This window comes from Hydra vulgaris, chromosome 11 (assembly GCF_038396675.1).
Source record: "Hydra vulgaris chromosome 11, alternate assembly HydraT2T_AEP".
NCBI lineage: Eukaryota > Metazoa > Cnidaria > Hydrozoa > Anthoathecata > Hydridae > Hydra > Hydra vulgaris.
Window position 1 is genome coordinate 50,799,178 of NC_088930.1, and position 8,323 is coordinate 50,807,500.

Below are 8,323 nucleotides of genomic sequence, written 5' to 3' on the forward strand. Positions count from 1 at the left end.
TATATATAATATATATATATATATATATATATATATATATATATATATATATATATATATATATATATATATATATATATATATATATATATATATATATATATATATTAGACCATTTCAAAATTGTATATAAAAAAAATAATTTTTGAATTTTAATTGGGCTACCCTCTAATTTGATGTGGTTTGTGGTCAGGAAAGTAAGTTAAAAATTGTAAGCTTAAAAAATGTGTTTTAGTGACTGCTCAAGAGTTTCAAAATTGTAAAATAAATGGTGAGAAAACACTAAACATTCTTATCCCATAAGTTTGATTGAGTATAAATGTTACAACATATGTAATAAGTGTGTTATACAATGTGTTATTAAAGTTTTTACAACAGTAATGAATGATCACTTGCTATTCTGCTTTAAAGTTTTTCTTTAAAGGAATGGTTATGAGCTTTCTGTGATATTCAACAATCTGAAATATTACCTGCCGTTCAGCTTCATCAAGTGTTAGCACATTATTGAAGTCTGTTGCTAACTTAACAGCACGCTCAGCACAGTCAATGGTGACTCTCATGCTTGCTATTTTTGCCTGGCAGTGAGATAGGCAGGACGGAAAACCCATGCAGCTGGATTATAAGTAAGAAAAATAGGTTCAACTTTAAGCGCAGTGAACAGATTCATTGATCTTTGAGTAACAAAATCTGACAAAGTCTTTTCCTGAAAGTTGAAAACTAATTTTGAATCAACTCTTCTGAGATCAGTTTTCATTGGTGGTTTCTTCAGAGCAACAATCATAGCCTCTTTCTCACTATTTGGAACCAAGTCAGAAAATAATGCGAGTCCAATCAAATCTTCGCTCAAATACCACATATGTGCTCTCATTTTTTTAATTGCAATATCTGCTACTTTATTGTCTACAGCAAGATAAGACTCGAGAGTTTGGAGTAGACAAAGATCATTGTATGGAGCATCAGAACTGTTTGGAGCTTTAAGCCAGGTTTCGCATAAATTGTAATAATGAAAAGACAGATACAACGAAGACCTTGTAGTTCGTATGCTGTAAGTTTGAATTGTCTACGGAACAAATAGATTTTAGGACAGTATATTCCTTTTGCCATCCACCTGGCACGATGATAGGCACCTGGAGGACTGAAATGAGTCACATCATAATTTTCACCCAATGTGATTAGGGTCAGTTGGATGAGCTCCAGGTAATCTTTTCGTGGTTTATTTTTATTGGAGAGTTGATTCCTAAGAAATTCCAACATATTTTTCTTCTTTTGGTTTAGCCATACACATTCACCAACTTCAAGTTAAGATTTGACTTCAATGTCAGAAGTCTCAATTGTACCATATTGGGTAGTGTCAATAAGTTTCCAGTGTTTTTTGAAGCGACGAAATATTCCAATCTGTGGTCCTGAAGACTGGAAAAACTGGTCAAATACTGCAGCCAAAATAATTTCAAGGATATGATGTCTGCAGGCTAAAAAAAGTTAACGTTTATCATATGCCTGCTGAATGACAGTAATTGCACCGGTGTGAACACCAGTGTTGGAATTTGTTGCGTCAAAACAAAGACCTGCCAGCCAATTTGGAACATCTTTCCATTTTTCCAATACTTAAACAACCGAGTTTCCCATAAGCTCACCATTACCCATGTACCCATGGAAAGTTTAGGAATGGACAATATTTTTTCAACATTTAAACCTGATATAATAATTGGCATCCTGTCAGCCAGGTTTTCATATGTGTCTGGTAGAATTTTACTGTCAAAATGGGCAACTAGGGGGGTATTTGGCACAAATGTTTCTTGAATGTTTTGAACTGTAGATTTTCTAATTGTTTTATGAGCTCTGAATATTGAGCTAGCAGATAGAGTCATATCTTTAATGTCAATCCCAACAGCTTTGAGAACTGGCCTAGCAATGTGCATAGCCTGTACCTGTATCTGTAAAAAAGCGTATCCTTTTTTATTATTATTATTACTATTATATATATTTCACTGTTTGACAATAATTATAATAACAAAATAAATTAATAAAAATTTACAGGAGCAAAAAGAAGACTATAGTTGTCTTATCACTAAGCCCCGTAATATATATCATTCATAGCATAGCTTTTAAAAACCGTGTAAGATAATACAAAATCTTTTAAATATTATTAAATTTTTTTAAAAATTATATTTTAAATAATGAAAGTAAGATAGAAAAAAATAAATAAATTAAAAAAAAAAATTTTAATTTTTTATATTTAATCCTTCTATTTCTTATTTTTTTTAAATTCTTTTGTTAGATTGAGAATAGTTAAGTAAAAAAAATTTAAAAATAATAAATAAATAAAAAAACACGAAAAAAACAACAAACAAACAAAATAAACTTAGCGTAAAATGGCCTAAGCTCGGTCGCTTAAGCTTTGAACATTTATTTATCACGCATAAATAAAAAAATTTCAATTTTTTTCCTGAAACATACAGAAAATTATATTGATAATTGATATTGTAAAAATAAAAAAATGAAAAATAAAAACTAGTACTCAATATTTAGTTTAAAATGAAAACCGAACTTTCAATACCATCTCATAAGTTCGGCCGCTATATAAATACTAATAACGTATCACAAACTTAACGTCACAAATAATGATAACTAATTTTTAAATGTTGTTTTATTGTAAAACTATGATATAAACTCAGGTAATACCAGTAACTATGGAGGGCGTCGTCCCAGGTTCAAAAAAAAAAGTCTTCTGGGGCACTAAAAAAAACAACAAAAAGAAGTACATAAAAAAAAGGCCTTTTTAAATATTTTTAATTTTTATTAAGCATTTTTAATTTTTATTGTAGTTAGTCAACTATTTTATTACTTTGGTCATTATCACATTTGCTATGCCACTGGTTAATAAAAATGAAAATATATTTTACAATTGATTTAAAAAGGTTTTTTTAATTAACAAAAAAATACTAAATTGCTTTAAATGAGCTTTGTATGTTTATTGGCAATTCTTGCACCGTTGACTGTGTATAACAGCAAGATCCACTCAACCAATTGTCACATAATTCGCAACGCATCCATAATTGTCTTTGAGCTGTAATTTTATTTCAAAAAAAATGTCACAAGTTTGATATTTTTTAGAACTCAAAGAACCGTCAGTTAATTTTGAAATTATGAGCAAATTTTTTATTCAATTAAAATACCATATCCATTATAAAGATATCAAAGTTTACTGGTAAACTTACAGGTAAAGTTACCGGTAAATTTTAGATTTACAACACTTATCAAAATTTGACAATATTACTGCCAATTGTCTCCTTCGTTGTTTATCCGTGAATGACCGAAGTTAAAGTATTTCAAAATTTCACTAATTTTTATAAAAATAGTAGTTAATCTTCATAAATTAATAATTTTTTTTTTGTAAATATAATTAATTTGGTGATTCTTAATAATACTAAGATTAAATATAATCGTTTATTTTAATAATTTGCTTATTTTAGATTTAAAAAAAAAGAATTATTTCAGCAGGTTGCATATAAACATTTTTTTATAGCTTCATATTAACGAACTAATTACAAATATTATTGAGAAAAAAAATTTGTAAAATTTGAGTTTTGCATACTTTTTTTATATTTTTCTTAAATGACCGAAGTTACATGGTGACCGAACTTTGGCGATATTACAGTATAGATAACAAAACAAAAAGATAATTGTATAAACAAAATAATATATAGTATAAACTTTTTAAAATCCTCGGTAATAAACAAATGATAAAATTAAATCGTGTAAAAGTTTACAATAGAACTTTTTTTAGTTGTGTATATATAAATTTAATAAATATATTCATAATTATACAAATCAAATCATAATAGCACTCTTATTAAATGCCTTAGAAGAAATTTAATTCATTGTCGTTTAGTAGAAGAATTTGCCTAAGTTTTGTTTTAAAATTAGTTATGCGAAGAGAGTGTTTTAAGATCATCATTTAAAAGTGTATTCCATAATTTAGGTCCTCGATTTGTAATTGAGCATTTAGTGGCGGAATAATAGGTTTTGGATTGACTAAAGTTATTTTGTGAGAATCTTGTGCTGTAAATATGATTTACTTTTTTAAATATTGAGTAAAATAAAGTCGGTGTCGTTTTTTATCAAGTTTAAACAAAAATATAAGAATTTGATAAAGATTTATTTTGAAAACATTTAATATATTGAGTTTACTAAAAAGTATTTTTGTATGGGAGAGTCGACCTTCATTTGTCGTAATCCTAATAGCATGTTTTTGTTTGCAAAGAAGTTTATTTATTTTTCTAATGTTGTTACTGCACCAAGTATAATTTGCATAGTTTTGGTAACAATGTATAAATGAAAAGCATATGTATTTCAAACAAGATTGGTTTAAAAACTGTTCAGCTTTATACAGTATACCAACATTTTTTCAAATTTTATTCTCAATTACATTTATATGTTCTCTCCAATCACCCAAGTTTTTATTCACCCAAGTTTTCAAGAATGTTTTCATAGCTAGAGTAAATATACAAATGCAATACGATTGTCAGTTTAAGGAGGCTTTAACAAAAAGGATAAAATAACGCACTTTGTACCTAACTCCTCAGCTTGTTATGTTTGCAATTGGAGATGGTGACGTTGAAGGTAGTGAAAAGATAAAAATGATTAAAAACCTACTTAAATTTCTTACTTCTATATTTCAGATTAAATATCCTCAAAATATTCCAACACTTGATTCCGAAATACCACTTTTTCTTTTTTGATTGGTCTAGAACCTTGATCTCTTTTTGAAATTGTAGGTGTTTCAAAGTGTTTCAAGGGTGTTTCAAGGTATTTCGAGGTGTTTCAATGGGTGAAGTTAAATAGTCAGTTTACAGTAGAGAAAAACACTGGAAAAAAGTGAAAAAAAGTTATTCTGATTAAATAATATAATAAATTTTAATAAAGACCTTGATACAATAATATTGAAAAAATAAAAGCTCCTTTTAAATAATATACAATATAAGTATAATCAGAAAGGGACTCAAATAAGGCATGGATGATAAGACTATTACCTCAACATTTTTATAGAGTCCCTTCGACAACTTTGTTTAATATATGACACCGTTGTTTTTTGATATAACAGAGTTTTAAAAATATATATGTATATTTTTTTTAACATTTTTAAAAACACTTAAAAAATGTGTTTCCGTAATACACTAAAATTTAAAGTTTTTAATTAAGAAATTTATGTGAGTTTATAAAAAATATTGTTGCAAATTTTCATATTTTATGGTTAAATAAAACGGATTATATTGTAAAAAAAAAAATTATTACTGTAAAATAAAAAAATCAAAACAAATAAAAATAAAGAAAAAAAGAGAATTAAAAAAACGACCGGAAAAGATGTATGTCAGAAATTGAGAATATATACGAAGATATGTTTTTTAAGTCTTTTATACTAGTATTTTTCATTTGATTCCATAATAATGGACTTTGAGTCATCATAGAAAAATTTGACTTCTTAATCGCTTTTTGTTTTCAAGATTTTCAGGAGTCTTTGTAGACATCCTATTGCTGCTCACTTTTTCTGAATCTGAGGCAAGTTGAGACAACAAACAACAACAATGTAACTCAATATCTTTAGTATACTTTTTTCAATTTTTGCTTTCAAATCACTCCATTTTCAAGTCTACTATTAAAAAGAACGACTGTCTTTCTTGATAGTAAATTCATTTCCGCGAGTATTATCAGATATAATTATGCATTGGTCAAGATGATTCAAATCATTCTGAAGATTATTTGAACAATTATAATTCTAAGGGTAAAATTTATTTTAATAAACAGAAGAACCGCTGTCGAAATAATCAATATCTTCTGTTTGGGAGTCTACAAATTTACTAACAGTACTGCTGAAAATTTTTAAAATTAGATGAAACATACACTATGCTAATATAACACGCATAAGCATACACTAAGACTTATTATAGAAGTCTTTTACACTATTGTGTTATTACTTAACCTGATTAATATTGATTTTCTTACAATATCATTATACTGACAATTTTGATTTGTTCGCTGGGTGATGAAGATGGGGCCCTTCATGAAGATAATAGACCTTTGTTTTTCTTTTCTTTTCCATGTGAAATATCGGAACAATTCCAATAAAATCTGGCTTCAACAGAAAATTAGACGCAAAAGGATTATCAGTTTAATGTTTCTTTGTGTAAGCATAAAATATGAGACTAACACTTAACTTCATTAAAAAAACAAGCACTTCATTGTTATAATGCAATTACAATACTAGTTTCGGCGCCAAAAACAATCTTGTGTATTCTGAGCAACATATTTTGCGGTTTAAACAAAATTTGGTTTGTATTGTCTATTGTGTAATCCAACAGTGCAAACTCGTGCACTGCCGAAGTTTTGATTTTTAATCTTTTTTTTTTTTAAATTGGCGTAATCGTCATTTTATTTAGGTTTAAAACCATAAATTATTATTTTTTATTATATAAAATACTTTGAAAAATAATAACAATAATTTATGTTTATAAACATTATTTATATATACTTTTTGTACAAACTATCACTGAATTAAGTAAAAAATTGTTGAATATTTCAAAAATTTAACAATTTCTTTACATAACTTTGCAAATTAAGTAAAAAATTAGTTTGAAATAACAATTTTTTACTTAAATTGCAGTTAAGTAAAAAAAAAATTTTTCAAAACATTTTTTTACTTATTTGCAAAACGCACACATATCTTTTTGAATTCTAATATATAAATTGCACCATTAAGATCATACTTAAGCAGTAATAAATAAATATAATAAAACCTATATTTATATCAATGCATTTATTTTGCGCCGTATAAGAAACCAAAATTATTTAATGGTCTTAATTTGTTTAAAACCAATCACTTAGTTGATTCAACCTACTCCTTAACAGCATTTTCTTTTTTATTTAGCATTGATAAACTGCTTAGTTTTTTTATCTTCATTATTCAGTTTTCAAAAAATTAAAAAATTTATCAACACCAATAAAGTAAAAATAAATAGGGGGATAAGGAAAAAAAGGTATTAGCATTATTGTACTCATCATACAGTTTTGGAAAAAAGATCTTATAGGTTTTTAGGAGGTACCAACTCCTTGTTAAGAGCAGTGAAATAATTCTTGATGAAACCTAATTTGATGTGCAGTGATGACGTACCTTTTTATGAGATCTTTCCACGAAGAACTCGGTCCTTTGATGCCAATCATTTCTGTGAAAATGGGTCTAAGTGTCACGACTGACCCATAGAAAAAGAAACAAGGAACTTTTGTGAAACCGCTTTAAAAGCCCAGGAAGAATGAAAACTTTTTTATATTTCTGATGACTTCCCACCTATAATTGTCATACTTTAAGGCACTTACCATTATCTTGAAACTGGTGTAGTTCACTTTAAGATACACAGGTTGAGCCATCAGAATTGACGAGTAGTTGTATCCGTTGTGAAGAGATATGGAATTCAAGCTCCGGGATGAATTTATACCGCCTATTTTACTGACTAAAAGAAGTTGGAAAATGTTTTGTCAATGCTTTCTCTGATCTGTGATTTACAAATTTCACTGTTTGAGACTGTATATTAAAAAGTTTGCATTGAACGTGGTTTGAGCTCTTTGATTCGATAATTGATATTTCTTTTAGATGGTGGAAACAGAAAGCTTGTATTGGGGCAATGGATAAAGGAATTTCAAATAAACAACTGTAAGATAATTGCACCTCTTGGGTGTTATCATACCACCATTTCACGTCATCTAAATTAGTTTGTTTATTGCCCAAAACTAAGTGTCAGGGTTTTTCATTTGACTTTAAATCAGCAAAATTAGTTTTTAAACATGTACTTTTTTTGCTGTCCTAAAATACGTACAAAAATAGGTTTAACAAATGTTGTTACAGGTAATAAGAAAAGGGTAATCTAAGTTAATCACATCAGAAAGTTCTAATGGCTCAACCCCAGGGCCGGTGATAGGGCCATGCAAATTATGCGGTTGCATAGTGGCTCGGGAGTCGCGCTAGCGTAGCCGACATTTTCTTTTTTTGTTTTTTTTTTTAATCATAATTTTGATTTAAAAAAAATAAACTTAAACATAATTTTTGGCGTCCATAATATGTACAAGTTGTTTACATATTATGGGCGCCAAAGTTTATATTATAAATTATTGGTTTGTATGTATTTGCTCTGCACTTCAGTGAAAAAATAATTACAGAAAAAGTAGTAGTTAGTTGATTATTTAAAAAAATAAGGTCGTGAGTCATCATAGCGAAAAAAAAGAAACCTTGGGATTTTTTATAGTAAACGCAAACCTGATATGGAGAGAAAAG